This window comes from Panthera onca, chromosome D2 (assembly GCF_046562875.1).
Source record: "Panthera onca isolate mPanOnc1 chromosome D2, mPanOnc1 haplotype 2, whole genome shotgun sequence".
NCBI classification, from domain to species: Eukaryota; Metazoa; Chordata; class Mammalia; order Carnivora; family Felidae; genus Panthera; species Panthera onca.
Genome location: NC_138349.1, coordinates 64,921,978 through 64,942,503, shown reverse-complemented (window position 1 = coordinate 64,942,503; position 20,526 = coordinate 64,921,978). Strand labels below are relative to the sequence as shown.

At 38.8% G+C, this 20,526-nt stretch overlaps 1 protein-coding gene and 1 long non-coding RNA gene across 6 annotated transcripts in view; one reads left to right on the top strand and one right to left on the bottom strand.

The window, feature by feature from the left end:
- The window catches only part of RHOBTB1 (Rho related BTB domain containing 1), a 122,638-nt gene extending 118,044 nt beyond the window's left edge, over positions 1-4,594 (bottom strand). For 2 of the 4 annotated variants that reach the window (XM_060642678.3, XM_060642686.3), the window contains exon 1: positions 4,035-4,177. The gene's annotated coding sequence lies outside the window, so the exon portion shown is untranslated. Of the gene's footprint in view, positions 1-3,363; positions 3,494-4,034; positions 4,178-4,441 lie in introns of those variants that run through there. The other 2 variants (XM_060642680.3, XM_060642681.3) reach the window with 2 other exon arrangements.
- The window catches only part of LOC132685408 (uncharacterized), a 29,111-nt gene continuing 12,087 nt past the window's right edge, over positions 3,503-20,526 (top strand). For both annotated transcript variants that reach the window (XR_009613084.2, XR_013550464.1), the window contains exons 1-2: positions 3,503-3,848; positions 7,098-7,288. This is a non-coding gene — a long non-coding RNA (uncharacterized LOC132685408). The remainder of the gene's footprint in view (positions 3,849-7,097; positions 7,289-20,526) is intronic.

The window sequence follows — 20,526 nt, the reverse complement described above, 5'->3', positions numbered from 1 at the left end:
GTTGTCTGGGTCCAATCTCAGACCTATTAATTCAGAAATGTGCAGAAAGGCTCTAAGCAATCTGGGTTTTTAAAAAGCCTTCCAGATGATTTTTATGCCCTCTAAAGTTTAAGGACTGCTTTTTTATGGGATGTAATACTCTAGCAAGGATTGCTCTTTAAGTTAGAGAAGAAAAGTTATTTTAGTCCTTAAAAACAAGCCATCATCATTTGGAGTTCAAAATATCAATCATCTTTTAAATGTATCTTGAATCTATCATGGTAGTGGTAAGTGCTCAGCACTGTCGTTTTGCCATTTGGAGCTCTCCAGCATTTAAACAGAACTGGTAAACTAATGATAGGTATTAAAAGTCTTCCTGGTGGATCATTAAAATAGTAAATGAGTTACTGAAATTTATACAGGCCATACAAAATTTAAAACTTAGATTATCTGAAGTAGAATGTTCTGCTGTGTACTAATGTTGCTATCCAGGATTGGTCTGGGAAACCTAAGCCTCTTTGGAATTTCCGGGGGGAAAAAGCATCATTGCCTAAAGCTCCCTTCCCCTGTTCACTGGGTGGTCCCCGAGATTTTTGACTCCTTGGTGAAAGGTGTGCTGTTCTGGAAGTCAGGATGTATCTGTTACATATTTTATGTTCTGTGTGTCCTCATGAATAAAACAATGGGTTGGACCATTGGATGGTCTCCAATGCCCTTCTAAACCCAAGTTTTTATTATCATTCTGAGGTTCAGATTTCTCTGTTGTAAAGTATGGGGGTTGGACCATGTTCAGTGTGTCTGCTTGTCCTGTGTGTCCCAGGGTTGTCCTGCTGTCTCTGTTGCTATACTTGGATCCCCATTCATAATTCAGGCTCACTGTAACAGTGTAAGATCGGTGATACTTCATTTAGGTTTTCCCAGGGATGGGACGATATATTGGCCATTAGCACATGTCCTTTGTAGGAAATAATTATTCATTATAGAATTATAATCATATAATTCATAATTATTCAACATACACTAATTGATCACCAACTATGTGCTCTGTGTCACTGTGATAGACCTTGGGAATACAATAACGGAAAAAGTCAGACAAGAGGAGCTCTGGTCTCACATGGCTTACAGTCTGGTGGTGGGAATGATGGAGGAGAAGATAAAAACACCAACCACATATATGCTGATGTGTAAATAAAGTAAGTGCAGTTGGTCATCAGTGTTAGAAGGGATCACTAGGCCTGAGCTAGAAAACAACAGAAGAGTATTTAGGAAAAGTCTCTTGGAGGAGGTGATATATACTTGGACCCACAGGAAGGAAAAAAGACCAAGGAGGGGGTTGGAGGAAAGGTCAGGGCAGGGAAGAACATTCTGGAAGCCCGTGGGAGGAACGGTTTATGTGGTTGGCATCTAAATATCCTTTCCATCTCTGAGAGATCATTTAATCCAAAACTAGAGAAAGGAAATCAAAGGCCCAGAGGGTTTAAGGTCAAATGGCCAGATAGTGGGAGAACTCTTCCATGCCTTAGTCTAGAACATAAGCCCTTCTTAGGGATCAGGCTCACAATGCAGCAGTAAGTACCACAATGCTTTGCTTCAAATCCTGGCTCTTTGCTTGTCCTTGGGGACCAGAACTTCTTTGAGACTCAGTTGTCTTTTGTGTGAAACATGGATGACATTTGCTGCATCAGGGATTTAATGAGATAAGGTGGCACAGTGCCTGGTGTATCATAGCTGCCTGATAAATGCAAACTCTTTTGATTTTTCACCTAGTGCACTTTCACCCATACCAAGCTGTTGGAAAATAAGTAGGGCAGAGGTTAAGTTACTTGGATAAAGGAAGAGTGCTGGCAGAGGAGAAGTTCTGGAATACTGGGCTGGGGCCTGTTTAGCGGCTGTCCATCTGAGAGCTGAGTGGAGAAAATGAGAAGAAAAGGCCACTGAAGGTGGGAAGATGTCAAGGAAAGACATTCCCAACTTCATGGTTTTGCTCAGAGCTTAATCTGTTAGTGGTGAATCTAGAGTTGTCTTCATAAGACAGCAAAGACCATCCATAGTAATATTTATACTTAAAATTAGCATGTAAGAAGCAGGTTTTACTTTAGGAAACCAGTAAGCAGAAAAACGACATACTTTATTATTAAATACATGTAAAGAGAAAAATATGATGTTACCATGTCACTCAATCCACTGGGAACAAATTAATCTAATTATCTGCAGGATATTAAAATAATTGCTCATATTAAGGGTGCTTAAAAACCAAGCCCATGGTATTGGAAGAATGAATAATTTATCCAAGTAACTATAAAGATTTTCTTCATTATGGACAAAACCACAGATTGAACTTCAGCCTTAAAATACGGAGAGGCATATTTCGTGGATTAAAGTGGACTATCTATAAGGCCACAAAATCTGTTTGCTCTCTCCTTAGAATTCCCCAAAACATAAGGGAATATTTATGGTTCAGGCACACTCGAACCAGGGCTGAATATTTCTTAGTTTCAGAAGTTCACTGGGTCCCTTTCCCCCCAGCCATAAGGTAAGTGCCATTCCATATATAACTTTTTGAAATGCTGCTTACTTTATGATTCTCTGCCGATGGTGCCTTATGGGAGAAATTTTATTTCAAAGTTTCATAGGATGTGAATTGAACTCATTATTTTACTCCAAACTCATTGTTTAATTGACGGGAAACATGCATTCTAAATCATCTTTGTATGCATGGCAGAAGCAGCTACATAAATTTAACAATGGGTGGATTATTACTATTTTGCATATTTATGGAATTTTATATTCAGGAAGCATTTTACAAATCTTTTATTAGTTAATCCTTACACTTACGAGTGAGTCTGACAGGTGGTAAACAATGCTTTGGGTTTTAAATTGCCAATTCGTGAAAACTTTAATGGGGAAAAAAATCTACATCATTCTTCCTTGCTCCCAAACTTGCCAAGAGCACATTTTTGATACTTTTTTCCTCTCACCAGAGACCAAGGCTAGAGGCCTGGAAGCAGGTTGCTGCCCACCAGAAACACAGTATTACAAAAAGGGTACATACTGGGCTCTGTCTGGGGTCAGGTGGCCAGCACCAGGGTAAACCTCACAGACATCAAGGTGATTATTGACAGCGTTCCCAACAAAGCTGCATCCCAGTAATAGAGACATAGAAAAACACGTAAGGAAGCAATTTTTCTAGAACTACACAGTAAACTTGGTTTTTAGTTCTAATGATGCCATACCTACTGGACTCACTATGTAATGCCATCATCAGTTCTCTTAAGATGAATGCATGTATATTAAAAGAATAAAACCTAACTCAAACTAAAAGAGTGTATTTCCTTTTTTCAAAAAGTCACAAGTTAAAAACGCTAAGCTCCTTTGAACACTCACTTCAGATTTTTCGGATCCTCCAATCTGCCCCTCCTCCAGATACCAGAGATGTTGGAGAGCAGGGCACGAAAGCCTCCGTGGATCAGTCTCATTGTTGACCCAAACCTTTTACAGCCTGGGGCTTTCAGAGCTAACAAACCAAGAAAAATCAATCACACATCACCTGAGGGCTGGACACGAGGAGCCACAGATGCTGCACCTACTTTCTGAAGACTCCAGCTTGGACATGTCCTGTCCAGATTCTAATCTCTTCTGACTGACAGTGACTCTATCCCTCTAATCCCTCAGGCCCCCAATTCCGCCTGCCTGCGGGGGGCGGAGGGGGGTGGGAAGAGAGAGAGAGAGCGCGAGCGAGTGTGTGTGTGTGTGTTGGACAGTTAGGTTGGAGGGTGCAGAAAACACCCGAAGTATCTCGGAAGCTAGCACCCTCTGGGGCCCTGTGCTTTCTCAGTGCAGCTGGGCAGCTGTCGGGAGGTCAGCGTAAGGTAACCGGGTCACCCCCACCTCTGCCCCTTTCAGAGGTGCAAAAGGATGCTCTAAGCCCTCGCGTCTGCGGATAATATGGGTGCGCACACAGGGGGACCTTCTGAGTAACACCTCCCACCCAGGAGCGTCCCTCTTCCCCCACCCCCACCCCGGACGCGGCCCCGCCCCGCCCTTGCCGACTCTACCTGCGGGCGCTGGAGGCGCGGCGGCGACTGCTGGCTGTGCTGCCGACGGCCGCTCTGGCTATGTAAGGCCGCCTGACCCCACCCTCTCCCACCTCGGGCGCCCCCCGCCCTCCAGCCACCGCCCGGCTAGGCCACCTCGCTGCGGCCCGCCACCGCCTCTCCGCGGGGCGGGGGCTGCGGGGCCCTCCCCACTCTCGCGGCCTGCTGAGACTTTCGGGCGTGGCCCTGGGCCGCCCCCGCCCACCCGCTCCCCCCCCCCCCTCCGGCTGGCCCCCTGCTGCGCCGCCCCCTCCCCCCCCAGAGCCCCCTCCCCCCCAGCCCTTGCCAGCCCAAGTGCGTGTGGCCCCGCCCTTGTCTGTGCAGGGCCGGAGGGACCTCGCCCCAGTGTCGGCGTCCCCACGACCCACCTCTGGGACTCTCGTGGGGCGCCCGCCAGCAGGGGGGCGACTCCTTCTACCAATGGAGGCCAAGTCTGGGGAAAGTTTCTGGCGGTGTCAAGGGTCAGCCTTTTCTTGTAGGGACGTTCTCTAGCAAAGAGATAGAAACCCAGGCGATTCTATCTGCGGTTTCTGCTGACATCACAAACCACACATCACTCGGTGTCGTGTTGGGTAGTTTACACAAAGAGTCTCTATCATTACTGCAGCCGTCTGCACGTTCCCCTTTCAAAACCCCAACCGAGTGACATTTCAGCAGAACGGTTAAAGGAACTTAATTTTTAAATAAAAAGTTACTGCTGGAAACCAGTACATTACATACTAGCTCTGCCCCAAGTTCCAAGTATGGTCACGTCTGAATAATTCCAACCTTTTAGTGACGGGGATTATATAGGCCAGTCACTACTTTACACCCCCAAATCTCCACAACTTTTTCTATCTTTAGTCTTTAGTCTACTTACCTCGCTATATGGAGGAGTGGTGAAAATGAAATGCAACAAAAACAATTTGAAGAGCTTTTAACAGCTGGTATAAAAGTTTATGGCAGACACAGCCTGCAATCATTGAAAATAAGATTTGAAAATTATCTGTAGACCTCACTCTTCAGTTTTGCCGTTTTGCTTGAGTTTGAATTACAGGAAGTTGGTGGTATGTATTATTTTTAGCAGAAATACTTTTCTAAGAATTATTAAACAGATTAAATGTATAATATGGTTATGATATCAGATCAGGGTAAAACTCCATTTACAGAAGAATGTGTTAACCACCTGATAGGAGACACATCCTTTTGGTGTAGTACAATTGGTTGTGTCTTAGAATTTAAATACTAGAAAAAGGTAACTTAGAAAACATTACAGAATCTTTATAGTCCTACCTGCCATCTAATGAGAATATAGCCTTCTTAGCATCCCTATTTCTTTCAATTGCTACTTATAAGATATAATTTCAAGATTGCTCAAAGCTTATGGATATTCGTTCATAAGTATTTAATGAGGTCTCAAAAACTGCCTGGCATTGACATTGGTGCAGGTGATGTAAGGGTGAACTAGATAGAGAGATGTAAGTCCTACCTTCCAGGAGCTCACATTCTAATGGGGGAGAGATAGCTACTAAATAGACAAGTGCAGACATAATTAATGCACCTATGAAAAGTTGTATGTGGAAGTATGGAGTGCTAGGAGAGGACACCCTCCAAATAGTCTTTTAGATTGCTATTTTGTTTTGAACCCTAGAATTATTTCAATGCTGCAAAGATTTTTTTTTTTTTGCTATCCTTTCTTTCATATCTCATATTCAGTTCATCAGGAAATCCTGATAGCTCCAGCTTCAAAATGTTTTCCAAGTCTAACCCCAACTACCCCTCTTCCAAACCAGCAGTGCCCATTTGGATTTCTGAAAAAGGCTCTGAATTTGTCTTACTGCTCTTAATCTTGCCCCTATGGTCTATTATCCATGTAGAGTTTTGGGTGACCCTTTAAAAGTGTGTGTATTAGCTCATGCCAATCCTCTGCTCAAAAACCACCCCATGGCTTCCCATCACTTTCAGTCACTTTCCATGGTGACAGTTCAAACTTGACCTTAGCCACCAAGGCCTTACATGTCTGCCACCCCACCTCTCTTTACCTCTTTCTCCATCACTGTCCCCTCCCCAGCCCTGCCACCCTCACTGGCCTTTCTGCTGTTCTTTCATCCCTTAGGTTCCTGCATCTTGGTCGTTGAGCCTGAGACACTTTCTCTAAATATTTAGAGGCTTGCTCCTCAGTAACATCAGATATTTTCTCCCTTGTCCTCATGTCAGAGAGGTAATCCCTGACCACCTGTTCTAATATAATATACATGTGCACACATGCATGTGCATGCACACACACACATATACATGCATACATTTATTGTTTGCTGTGTCTCCTCTAAAATGAGAACAACAATGGTTATAGTGTCATGCACATAGAAGACACAACATAAATATTTGTTGAAAGAAAGCATATAAATTATGTAATGGACTGAATGTCTCCCCAAAATTCCTATGTTGAAGCTCTAACCTCCAGTGTGACCATATTTGGAAAGAAGGTCTTTATGGAAGTAATTAAGGTTAATGAGGTTATAATTGAAGGGCCCTGATCTGATAGGATTAGTGTCTTCATAAGAAGAGACACTGGAGAGCTCGCTCTAGTACTTAGGAAAGGCCATATGAGCACACAGTGAGATGGCAATGGTCTGCAAACCAGGAAGAGAATTCTCACCAGGAACTAAGCCCACAGGCACCTTGATCTTGGACTCCCCAACTTCTAGAACTGTGAGAAACATATTTCTGTTGTTTAAGTCATCCCATCTATGGTATTTTGTTATGGCAGCGTCAGCAGACTAAGACAAATTATGAAAAATGTTAAAGAAAGAGCTTAGATACCATCTACACTCATACGTTATATTATATATTATAGCTAATCATTTCAAGATTACTAATGCACAAAATGGTGTGATGGTGTAACTTTTAGCCACTGAACAAACTTTGGAGCACCTCCCAGGATCATTGAGGTTTGAAGATTAATCTTACCTGGACACAAGAATAGAGTTAAGTATTTAACACAAACAAATGCCTTTTATAACTTTGTTGTTGTTTGCTTCTGAGGGCATGAATGACTGAAGCTCAAAGGAATAAGAATGGTCTAGTCACTATCGTGAAAAGTGCTGTTTCAAGAGAGTACAGCCTCTAAACTCCATAAAAGTTTCCTACTGGTCAAGCTGAAGGACTCAAGCTGTGGTGTGCCTAGAACATAATCATGGCCCATTGATATTCAAGTAAAGTAGCAGATAATTCAGGTAACAGCTCTCCTTATGTACTACAACTGCTTATACACTTTATCTCCAAAATAGGCTTTGGGGAGTAAACTTTGAACTTCTGTTTATGTTTTTTTTTTTAATTTCATAAAACCTAAGCTCTTGCAAGTGTACAATATGCAGATTGATACTGGCCTCCCAGTTGCCCATAGGTTCCTTGGTCTCCTGTCCTCCCTCACAGAGGAATCTTGAAGAAATACTGGGAAATCCATAGTGTGGAGCAGCTAACATGTGATTCCTACTCTTCTTTCAATTCCATTGTGTTGCGTCTTACTGATTTTATGTTTGTTCATTTAAGGAATTAAGGATTCTATTATTCAGTATTAACTAAACCAGCAGTTACAAAATAGAAAAGTGGCTTAAAAGGATTTTTTAAAGAAGATAATACTAATAATACAAGCATAAGCAAACAGGAAATTGGTAGAATTGAAGCTTCTCTGACTGCAGTAAGAATTCTTTGACATAATGGGAGGTTAACAAAGTTGATGATTTGCTTAATTCAGTCTTCCAAGAAATCAGCTTCTCTCTTTCATTGAAATGATCAAGAAGGCCTATGAAATATGGATTTAAATCTAATTCTGTTAACAATGAGCCTTGCCTTAAGTATATATTATACTTTGAGTCATAGGCTAATGATAAAATGAAGCACCGTGACTAGCATAAAATAACAAATATCTAGTTCATCATTAAGTGATTTTTAACACTTTTATTTATGTATATATTTCATAATGTATATTGGCATATGCAATAAGTGATCTGGTTAATAAATTAATAAATGAATAAGTATTGGGGATATATACTGAACATTTTAACCGATGGACTGTCTATCAAAAGCGTTTGCGAATACTGATTTACATAACCAGGGGTTAAATAATTCATTAGAACCCAAAACCCTGCTCCTGAAAGAAAAAAGTGAATAAAACCAACTAATTAATCAGAATACCTATTCAGGGCATATCCAGTACCTTTTTTTTATATCTTTCTTCTGTTTTCTCTTTTGATCGTTCCACAGTTTCAAGGGAAATAAGAGGAGAAGCAGCCCTGTTAATTTACTATGGTATTTGGCAGCAGAAATTAAACTTGCCAAATAAAAGTAACTTGGGGTCTACTTTGGAGTGTTGGCTTACCTTGTTATTCTAGTTTTGAATTACAATAGCTTATAATGGTATGACTTTATATTCACCTGTCTTCTTTAAATTAGTTGACTTTTCTCTTAGAATGGAATGTACCCACAGAGCCTGGGATTTGAACTAATATGAAAACCCAGTCAAACTCTTCTGACTGTTCACCCATAAGAAAGGTTTTCCCTGTTTTTTGCAAGCTCTTGAAAACTTCTCTTCTCCCTACTCTAAGACTTACTGTGTTTATCTACAGGATAAATTTATAAATTTTCAGTTATTGAGCCACAACATTGTGTAACAATTGGTATCAGCATATTGTTACTAGAAGGACTTTCTGTTTAGTTCTGTTTTCTTAGATGGGTATCATTACACCGTAACGTTTGGAGAGTCAGGGGAGGCTGGACTACAGTTCATTGTGTGAAAAAAGCAGCTGAGGCTTGGAATACCACAGGGCCTGCCTGTGGTCAAAGCTCTGAACCTTCTGACTTCTCATTCTGAGTACTTTTCGTTGTGATATGCTACCGCAGAATGAGCCGGGTGAGAATGTTGTTTTTCTTTCCAAGTATGAGTTAGAGAAAGTAGGACACGTTGGACGATTCCTCACTGTATCCATACACACATGTGTCTGGCAGCCCGGGGTGTTTTAGTTCCTCCAAAAACCCCTACCGCAAAGGGTGCCCACGAAGGCGAAGAGATCATTCTTTCCTAGAGATTTATTTTGCGATTAATAAAGGGTGAGAGGAGGCCTTAGAGATTATTTTATTTTTATATTATTTATTTTCTTTTTCTCCTTGGGGTCTCAGAATTTAACTCAGCACTAAACCACTGCCAGCTCCTGTTTTCCTAATTAGAACTTTAACCTTCACAAAATAATATTATTTTGGTAATATAGTCTTAATGAAAAATAGTAATAAAAATATCAGTAAGACACAGGAGGGCAGAATACTTTAAACTAGTTGGTGGGGATTATTGGTTACTACTTAGCAATAATATCTAATAGTTTGGTAGAAAATTTTTGTGATGGAAACCTAATTTCCTGAGGTACGTAAAATAGGACCAAATAAAATAGTGAAGAGTGTATTGTAAAGATAATCTAGTTGCCCAGATGGGCTTTCCTTAGTTACAGCTTTTATGGCTCTTGAAATGTGTGTGTTTTTTATTCTTTTATGAGAAAATAAAGATTTTCTTTTTCCCAGGGGCAAGAAGTTACCCTGCAGTTTAGTTGTTAAAATACGCTGAATATTTTTTCTTTGTTACTTCTAGGGCACATATTTATTCTGGAACACACCTTAGTTCTTGTGTTTTCCCCCAACATTTGAATTTCTGGCTCTAGACTACAGATTTTAAACTTGTTAGTTGTATTTCTCATGATATTCCTGATAAGCTAGTTAATATTAGATTTTACGGCATGGATTAAAGTAAGAAAATGCTATAATTTCATAATCTTATCTAACTTGGATATTTCCCCCCTCCCAAACTTTGAAAGTTGCAGTAGGGTGGAATATTTCTGAAAGGAAGTTGGAAATTTATCTGTAGTCCTACAATTGTGACTTGTAAATTCTATAACCAAATTCCATGGATTGTGAACAAATTTTATTTAATTTTCTTATTAACAAAGTCTCAGAATTTTTAAAGTTTATATTTTTACAGTACTATGCCTTTGGGCTTTATTACAAAAGATAACATTGGATGGAAAAATATATCTGTGTAATGTCTGTCCAGATGGATTTTGTACAGGTGGCACCATATTTTCTCCTTCCATAAAAGAAGACAAGTCCGTGATTGGAGGATTCTGTATGTTTCTTTCTAAATATGCTGTGTTTAATAAAATTATTTGATGGTGGTAGTGTTATCCATTTTCCACCTATAACATGCTTTGTGGGGAGAAACAGTAGAGCCTGGAATTTATTGCAGGGGCTCTCCTGAATTTTGAAACCATTACTTTACAATGCCAATACAAGAGAGGATATTTCACCTTGGGAGGACATCTCCAACCTGAAGACACTCCTAAGTATAACTAAATATTAGTAAATTAAAATCTGATCTTGAATTTCCCACGAACTCCATATTTCCTGGGATAGAACTGATTGCAGAGGATGCAGAAAATCCATTTGCTTTTAGAGTTTTTGTGCTTTGGCCTTTTAGAGTACCTTATGCATGCATGTCTTTCTAGTGTCTCCATATTCATTGTTAAAACTGATGCATTATCTGTGCTTTAAAAAATTATGTGGTCATCGTGGCATTTCCTCCTTCAAATGTGGCTCCTATTGCATGTGGAATTCAGCTCTCTTAGCCTTGGCAGCGAGGCCCTGTAGGACCTGGCCATGCCTACCTTTTTCGTCTCTTCTACATATCTTCCCCTGGGTCACTAACCTCGGTAACACCAGACACCCTTCTGTTTCTTGAAGACAGCACACTCATTCCTGACCCTGTACCTATGAATGGGATGTTCCTCAGTCTGGAATGTTTCTAGCCCAGATTTTCAAATGATTGGCTCCTTTTCAATATTCCTCTCCTCCTCTCATCTAATGTTGCCACCCACCCTTCTAGTCCTTCTTCATTACTTTATTTTTTTTCTTCATAGCACTTATCGCTTCCAGAAATGATATTATCTATTTGCTTGCAACTTTATGATATGATCTCAATTAGAATGCGCAGAACCTGGAACGTACTAGGTGCTCAGTTATACACACACACACACACACACACACACTTTAGAGAGTGTGTGTGAGCAGGGGAGAGGGGAGAGGGAGTGTTAACAAGGGAGAGGGGCAGAGAGAGAGAGAGAGAGAGAGAGAGAGAGAGAATCTCAAGCAGGCTCCATGCTCAGTGTGGAGCCCAATGTGGGGCTCTATCTTACGACCCTGGGATCATGACCTGAGGTGAAATCAAGAGTCTGACACAACCAACTAAACCACCCAGGAGCCCTGTCAGTAAATATTTATTTTTAATGAAAATATGGAAGCAGCAATAGTTTAGGCTAAAAGGGTAGGATTGAAATCTGTGATTAAACTCTGGCCTCTTGCTGAATAACCTTTCTCCAGTTCGTTGTTTGCTTTAATCATAATACGGTGATAAAAATACTGACCAGTGAAGACTGTTGTGGGGATTAGTTGAGGTGATGTATACAAGGTGCCTATCATATGCCTAACACATGACAGTTGCTCACTAAATAGTAGCTATAATAGTTTTTCCTTCAAATGGGAAAGGAACAGGGTGGGCTAGATGCCAAGTACACTCTGAGTTCTAGGGTATGCCAGGGGTAAAAAGCCAGGAAGAAAATTCTTTGATTAAAATCAAAAGCACAAACCTCCAAAGTTCAGAATTTGGGTAGAGCAGGTGGGAGCAAGAAGCAAGGAAGAAACAAAGGTAGAAGGCTTAAGACAATTGCCACCAAAGGGATGGATCAGAGTGTCCTGAACCCATTTTTATTGGAAGGATTGTACATGGATAATCCTGTTTGGCTTAAAACCCTAGGAACAAGTCTAGAAACAGATTATCTTAGTAGCTGGACCCTATATTACTTTGTTGGTTAAAATTTGAAACTATTTTGGATATTTTATGTATCCTGTCTGAAATAATTGAAAGAAGCCCAGTTTGATTATTCTGTAAACTATCCTCTTATATTTATTATCTTTCTAATTTCATTCTGAAACTTGAAGGTCAGATAAACCTAACTTAATCACTTGATGGTAGTTGGTCCTAACTTAATATAGGCGCTAGCAAATAATGGGCAAACAAAGCCCTATTGAAAACAATTTAATCTTTGATTTTTTTGTTTGTTTTTTAATGTTTATTTTTGAGAGAAGGAGAGAGAGAGAAAGAACAAGTGGGAGAGGGGAAGAGATACAGGGAGACAGAATTTGAAGCAGGCTCCAGGCTCTGACCTGTCAGTACAGAGCCTGATGCAGGGCTCGAACCCACAAACCCTGAGATCATGACCTAAGCCGAAGTCAGATGCTTAACCAAGCCACCCAGATGCCCCAATCTTTGATGTTTAAAAATGAAAAAGAAAAAGAAAAAACAGCATAATTATCATGAGAAAGAAGTCAGAACTTTGTTAGAATTTCTTACACATATATGTGATTTTGCTTCAACAAACTGAATTAATTACATATGGATGGAGGGGTCAGGGCTAAACACAGTATCTCCAGTGTTCTGGCCTCTAAAGGTTTTGATTCAATCCTCTCTAGACATGTTTTAGAAAATAAGATTGGGGGTTTTAGACCTATCTCAGATCCCAGTTTCAAATTTTCAGCCTCAAACCCCAAATAAGTTTTCCCTAAAACTGAACCAACCAAGGAAAACCAAAACCAAAACCACACAACCACAAACCCAAATCTTTTGTGGAAGGAGTGTGTGTGGTGGTGGTAGCTGGGAGGATGCTATGAGTTACAAATTTTTTTCCAGGTGCACAACATTATACTTTGGCATCTCTATGTACTCCAGAATTATCACCATTAAAGCCTATTTATCATCTATCACCATACAATTGGCCCCCTTCACCCATTTCACCCACCTCCCAATCTGATTCCACAAAGGTAGCCACCAGTCTGTTCTCTGTATCTACAAGTTTGTTTTTGTTTTCTTTTGTTTTGTTTTTTTAGATTCCACCATATGCATGACATCATGTGGCATCTATCTTTCTCCATGTGACTTATTTCACTTAGCATAACACCTTCAGAGTTCATCTGTGTTGTCACACATGGCAAGGTTTCATTGTCTCTTATGACTGAGTAGTATTCTATTGTGTATATACACCACATCTTCTTCGTCCATTCATCTGTCAATGGACATTTAGGTGGTTTACATTTTTTATTTTTTATTTATTTATTTTTTAATATGAAATTTATTGTCAAATTGGTTTCCACACAACACCCAGTGCTCATCCCAACAGGTGCCCTCCTCAATGCCCATCACCCACTTTCCCCTCTCTCCTACCCCCCATCAACTCTCAGTTTATTCTCAGTTTTTAAGAGTCTTTTATGGTTTGGCTTCCTCCCTCTCTAACTTTTCTTTTTTTCCTTTCCCTTCTCCATGGTCTTCTGTTGTTTCTCAGGATCCACATAAGAGTGAAAACACATGGTCTCTGTCTTTCTCTGTATGACTTATTTCACTTAGCATAACACTCTCCAGTTCCATCCATGTTGTTACAAAAGGCCATATTTCATTCTTTCTCATTGCCAAGTAGTATTCCATTGTGTATATAAACCACAATTTCTTTATCCATTCATCAGTTGATGGACATTTAGGCTCTTTCCATAATTTGGCTATTGTTGAAAGCACTGCTGCCATAAACATTGGGGTACAAGTGCCCCTATGCATCAGCACTCCTGTATCCCTTGGGTAAATTCCTAGCAGTGCTATTGCTGGGTCATAGGGTAGATCTATTTTTAATTTTTTGATGAATCTCCACACTGCTTTCCAGAGTGGCTGCACCAGTTTGCATTCCCACCAACAATGCAAGTGGGTTTCCGTTTCTCCACATCCTCTCCAGCATCTATAATCTCCTGATTTGTTCATTTTGGCCACTCTGACTGGCGTGAGGTGATATCTGAGTGTGGTTCTGATTTGTATTTCCCTGATGAGGAGCAATGTTGAGCATCTTTTCATGTGCCTGTTGGCCATCTGGATGTCTTCTTTAGAGAACCGTCTATTCATGTTTTCTGCCTATTTCTTCACTGGATTATTTGTTTTTCGGGTGTAGAGTTTGGTAGGTTGTTTACATTAAAAAAAATTATTTACTTATTTTGAGAGAGAGCAAGTGCAAGTGGGGGAGAGGCAGAGAGAGAGGGAAAGGGAGAGAAAGAATCCCAGCTCAGTGTGGAGACCAATGCAGGGCTCTATCTCACAACCATGTTATCATGACCTGAGCTGAAATCAAGAGTTGGCTACTTAACCGACTCGACCAGCCAGGCACCCCAGTTGTTTATATTTCTTGGCCATTGTAAATAATGCTGCAGTTATAATAAAAGTACATTTTATTTTTTTGAATCAATATTCTGTATTCTTCAGATAAATACTCAGAAGTGGTGGCAAGCTTGGGTGGCTCAGTTGGTTAAGTGTCCGACTCTTGATTTCAGCTCAGGTCATGATCTCACGGTTGTGAGATGGAGCCCCATGTTGAGGAAAGAGCCTGCTTGGGATTTTCTCTCTCTTCCTCTTTGCCCTTCTCTCTCTCTCTCTCTCTCTCTCAAAATAAGTAAATAAAATTTAAAGAAGTACTCAGAAGTGGAATAGCTGGATCATATGGTAATTCTGTTCTTTATTTTAAGCATGTCCATACTGTTTTCCATGGTGGCTGTACCAATTGACATTTCCATCAGCAGTGTATGAGGGTTCTATTTTCTTCACAACATTGCCAACATTTGTTATATCTTGCGTTTTTGATAATAGCTGTTCTAACTTGTATGAGGTGATATCTCATTGTGGTTCTGATTTGCATTTACCTAATAATTAGTGATGTTCAACATCTTTTAATGTACCTATTGGCCATCTGTATGTCTTCTGTGTAAAAATATCTGTTCAGTTCCTCTGCCTATTTTTTTAATTGGGTTGTTTGCATTTTTGTTATTCAGTATATGGATTCTTTATATACTTTGGATGTGAATCCCTTGTTGGATATATGATTTTCAAGTATCTTCTCCCATTCAGTAGGTTTCCTTTTTGTTTTGATGATGGTTTCTTTTGCTGTGCAGAAGCTTTTTAGTTTGATGTAATCTTTTGCTTTTGTTTCCTTCGCTTTTGGAGTCACATCCACAAAAGTATTGTAAGACCGATGTTGAGGAACTTACTGCCTATGTTTTCCTCTAGAAATATGTGGTTCAGGTCTTAATTTTGTGTATGGTGTAAGATAGTTCTAGTTTCATTCTTTTGCATGTGGCTATCCAGTTTTCTCAGCACCATTTATTGAAGAGACTGGCCTTTCTCCACGTATGTTCATAGCTCCTTTATCATAAATCAGTTCTCCGTATATGTGTGGGTTTAATTCTGGGCTTTCATTTCTGTTCACTCATCTGTGGATCTGTTTTTATGCCAATGCCATACTATTTTGATTACTGTAGCTTTGTAGTATAGTTCAAAATCGGGACCGTGATACCAGCTTTGATCTTTCTCAAGACTGTTCTATACAAATTTTTGAATGATTTGTTCTAATTCTGTAAAAAAAAAAATGCCATTTGAATTTTGATAGGAAATGCACTGAATCTGTGGATTACTTTGGGTAGTACGGATATTTTGATAACATTAATTCTTCCAGTCCATGAGCATGGAATATTTTTCCATTTATTTGTGTTTTCTTCACTTTCTTTCACTAGAATTTTATAGCTTTCATTGTATAGATTTTTCACTTCTTTGGTTAAAGTTATTCTTAGGTATTTTATTCTTTTTGATGCAATTTTAAATGGGATCTTTTTAAAAATTGCTTTTCTGATAATTTGCTAATTCAGTATGGAAATACCACAAATTTCTGTATATTGATTTTGTATCCTGCTACTTTGCTGAATAGAGTTATTACTTATTTATTTTAATACATTTTTGGTGGAGTCTTTTGGGTTTCCCATATGCAGTATCGTGTCATCTGCAAATAGTGGGTTTTACTCCTTCCTTTCCAAATTGGATGACTTTTCTTGTTTACTTTTCTTTTTTCCTTTATCTAATTGCTGTGGTTAGGACTTCTAATATTGTGTCAAATTAAAGTGCCAAGACTGGGAATCCTGTCTTATTCCCAATCTTAGCAGAAAAGTTTTGATTTTTCACTGTTTAGTGTGATGTTAGCTGTGGGTTTGTCATTTATGGCCTTTATTATGTTTATATGTTCCCTTTATACCTACTTTGTTGGGAATTTTTATCATGAATGGATGTTGAATTTTGTCAAATACCTTTTCTGCATCTATGGAGATCATCATATGTTTTTTATCCTTCATTTTGCTAATTACACTAACTTTCTTTTAATTTCCATTTGCATGGAATATCTTTCTCTATCCCTTCATTTTCAGTCTCTGTGTTCTTTCCATCTGGAATTAATCTTTTGTAGGAGGTTATAGATGAGTTTTGGGGGTTTTGTTTGTTCGTTTTTATCCATTCAGCCACTTTTTGTCTTTTGATTAGAGAGGTTAATTTATTTACATTTTAAGTAATTATTGATATTTAATAAGTATCAATTATTGTTAATAAGTATTGTTAATAATAAATATTTAATGGCTTATTATTGTTTTTTTAATTGTTTTCTGGCTGTTTTTGTAGTTCCTCTCTGTTCCTTTTTCTCTCTTCCCTTGCAATTTGGTGACTTTCTTTAGTGTTATGTTTAGATTCCTTTGTCATTTACTTTTGTGTATTTATGATAAGTTTTTGCTTTGTGGTTACTGTGAGGTTCACATATAACTTCCTATGTATATAATGGTCTGTTTTGAGTTGACAGCAATTTAAATTTGAACACATTCCTCATCTTTTATATTTTTGATGTAACATTTTACATCTTTTTATTTTATGCATCCATTAGGCAATTACTGTACATTTAGTTAATTTTACTATATTTGCCTTTTGACCTTTATGCTACCTTTTTAAGTGATTGGTCTACTACTTTTCTGTGTTTACATTTTCCAGTGAGATTTTTACTTTTGTATATTTTCCTGTTATTAATTAGTGCCATTCATTTTTAGTTGAAGGAAGTCCTTTATGTTTCTTGTAAAGCTAGTTTAGTGGTGATAAACTCCTTTAGCTTTTGTTTATCTGGAAAACTCTAATCTTTCCTTCAATTCTGAATGCCACATAGAGAATTCTTTTTTTTTTAATTTTATTTATTTATCTATTTATTTTTAAATTTACATCCAAGTTATTTAGCATATAGTGCAATGATGATTTCAGAAGTAGATTCCAGTGATTCATCCCCTATGTATAACACCCAGTGCTCATCCCAAGTGTCTTCCTTAATACCCCTTACCCATTTAGCCCATCCCCACCCACAATCCCTCCAGCAACCCTCAGTTTGTTCTCTGTATTTAAGAGTCTCTTATGTGTTGTCGCCCTCTTTGTTTTTGTATTATTTTTGCTTCCCTTCCCTTCTGTTCATCTGTTTTCTACCTTAAAAGCCCTCATATGAGTGAAGTCATATTATATTTGTCTTTCTCTGACTAATTTCGCTTAGCATAATACCCTCTAGTTCCATCCAAGTTGTTGCAAATGGCAAGATTTCATTTTTTTTATTGCTGAGTAATACTCCACTGTATATATATACCACATCTTCTTTATCCATTCATCCATCGATGGACATTTGGGCTCTTTCCATACTTTGGCTATTGTTGATAGCCATTGCTGTAAACATTGGGGTGCATGTGTCCCTTCAAAACAGCACACTTGTATCCCTTGGATAAATACCTAGTAGTGTAATTGCTGGGTTGTAGGGTAGTTCTATTTTTAATTTTTTGAGAAACCTCCATACTGTTTTCCAGAGTGGCTGTACCAGTTGCATTCCCACCAGCAGTGCAAAAGAGATCCTCTTTCTCCACATCCTCACCAACATCTATTGTTGGCTGAGTTGTTAATTTCAGCCATTCTGACTGGTGTGAGGTAGTATCTCATTGTGGTTTTAATTTGTATTTCCTTGATGATGAGTGATGTTGAGCATTTTTCATGTGTCAGTTGGCCATCTGGATGTCTTCTTTGGAGAAGTGTCTATTCATGTCTTCTGCCCATTTCCTCATGAATTATTTGTTTTTTGGGTGTTGAGTTTGTTAAGTTCTTTATAGATTTTGGATATCAACCCTTTATCTAATATGTCATTTGCAAATATCTTCTCCCATTCCATTGGTTGCCTTTTAGTTTTGCTGATTGTTTCCTTCACTGTGCAGAAGCTTTCTATTTTGATGAGGTACCAAGAGTTCATTTTTGCTTTTGTTTCCCTTGCCTCCAGAGACATGTCAAGTAAGAAGTTGCTGCAGCTGAGGTCAAAGAGGTTGTTGCCTGTTTTTTCCTGTAGGATTTTGATGGCTTCCTGTCTGTTTAGGTCTTTCATCCATTTTGATTTGTCATTCTGTTGCTTCATTGTTAGTGTATAAGAATGCAACTGATTTCTGTACATTGATTTTGTATCCTGCAACTTTGCTGAATTCATGTATCAGTTCTAGCAGACTTTTGGTGGAGTCTATCGGGTTTCCTATGTATAATATCATGTCATCTGCAAAAAGCGAAAGCTTGACTTCATCTTTGCCAATTTTGATGCCTTTGATTTCCTTTTGTTGTCTGATTGCTGATGCTAGAACTTCCAGCACTATGTTAAACAACAGCGGTGAGAGTGTGCATCCCTGTCGTGTTCCTGATCTCAGGGAAAAAGCTCTCAGTTTTTCCCCGTTGAGGATGATGTTAGCTGTGGGCTTTTCATAAATGGCTTTTATGATCTTTAAGTATGTTCCTTCTATCCCGACTTTCTCAAGGGTTTTTATTAAGAAAGGGTGCTGGATTTTGTCAAAGGCCTTTTCTGCATCGATTGACAGGATCATATGGTTCTTCTCTTTTTTTTTTTTTGTTAATGTGATGTATCACGTTGATCGATTTGCGAATGTTGAACCAGCCCTGCATCCCAGGAATGAATCCCACTTGATCATGGTGAATAATTCTTTTTATATGCTGTTGAATTCAATTTGCTAGTATCTTATTGAGAATTTTTGCATCCATATTCATCAGGGATATTGGCCTGTAGTTCTCTTTTTTTACTGGGTCTCTGTCTGGTTTAGGAATCAAAGTAATACTGGCTTCATAGAATGAGTCTGGAAGTTTTCCTTCCCTTTCTATTTCTTGGAATAGCTTGAGAAGGATAGGTATTATCTCTGCTTTCAAAGTCTGGTAGAACTCCCCTGGGAAGCCATCTGGTCCTGGACTCTTATTTGTTGGGAGATTTTTGATAACCGATTCAATTTCTTCACTGGTTATGGGTCTGTTCAAGCTTTCTATTGCCTCCTGATTGAGTTTTGGAAGAGTGTGGGTGTTTAGGAATTTGTCCATTTCTTCCAGGTTGTCCAATTTGCTGGCATATAATTTTTCATAGTATTCCCTGATAATTGTTTGTATCTCTGAGGGATTGGTTGTAATCATTCCATTTTCATTCATGATTTTATCTATTTGGGTCATCTCCCTTTTCTTTTTGAGAAGCCTGGCTAGAGGTTTGTCAATTTTGTTTATTTTTTCAAAAAACCAACTCTTGGTTTCGTTGATCTGCTCTACAGTTATTTTAGATTCTATATTGTTTATTTCTGCTTTGATCTTTATTATTTCTCTTCTTCTGCTGGGTTTAGGCTGCCTTTGCTGTTCTGCTTCTATTTCCTTTAGGTGTGCTGTTAGATTTTGTATTTGGGATTTTTCTTGTTTCTTGAGATAGGCCTGGATTGCAATGTATTTTCCTCTCAGGACTGCCTTCGCTGCGTCCCAAAGCGTTTGGATTGTTGTATTTTCATTTTCGTTTGTTTCCATATATTTTTTAATTTCTTCTCTAATTGCCTGGTTGACCCACTCATTCTTTAGTAGGGTGTTCTTTAACCTCCACACTTTTGGAGGTTTTCCAGACTTTTTCCTGTGGTTGATTTCAAGCTTCATAGCATTGTGGTCTGAAAGTATGCATGGTATAATTTCAATTCTTGTAAACTTATGAAGGGCTGTTTTGTGACCCAGTATATGATCTATCTTGGAGAATGTTCCATGTGCACTCGAGAAGAAAGTATATTCTGTTGCTTTGGGATGCAGAGTTCTAAATATATCCGTCAAGTCCATCTGATCCAATGTATCATTCAGGGCCCTTGTTTCTTTATTGACCATGTGTCTAGATGATCTATCCATTTCTGTAAGTGGGGTGTTAAAGTCCCCTGCAATGACCACATTCTTATCAATAAGGTTGCTTATGTTTATGAGTAATTGTTTTATATATCTGGGGGCTCGGGTATTTGGCGCATAGACATTTATAATTGTTAGCTCTTCCTGATGGATAGACCCTGTAATTATTATATAATGCCCTTCTTCATCTCTTGTTACAGCCTTTAATTTAAAGTCTAGTTTGTCTGATATAAGTATGGCTACTCCAGCTTTCTTTTGGCTTCCAGGAGCATGATAAAT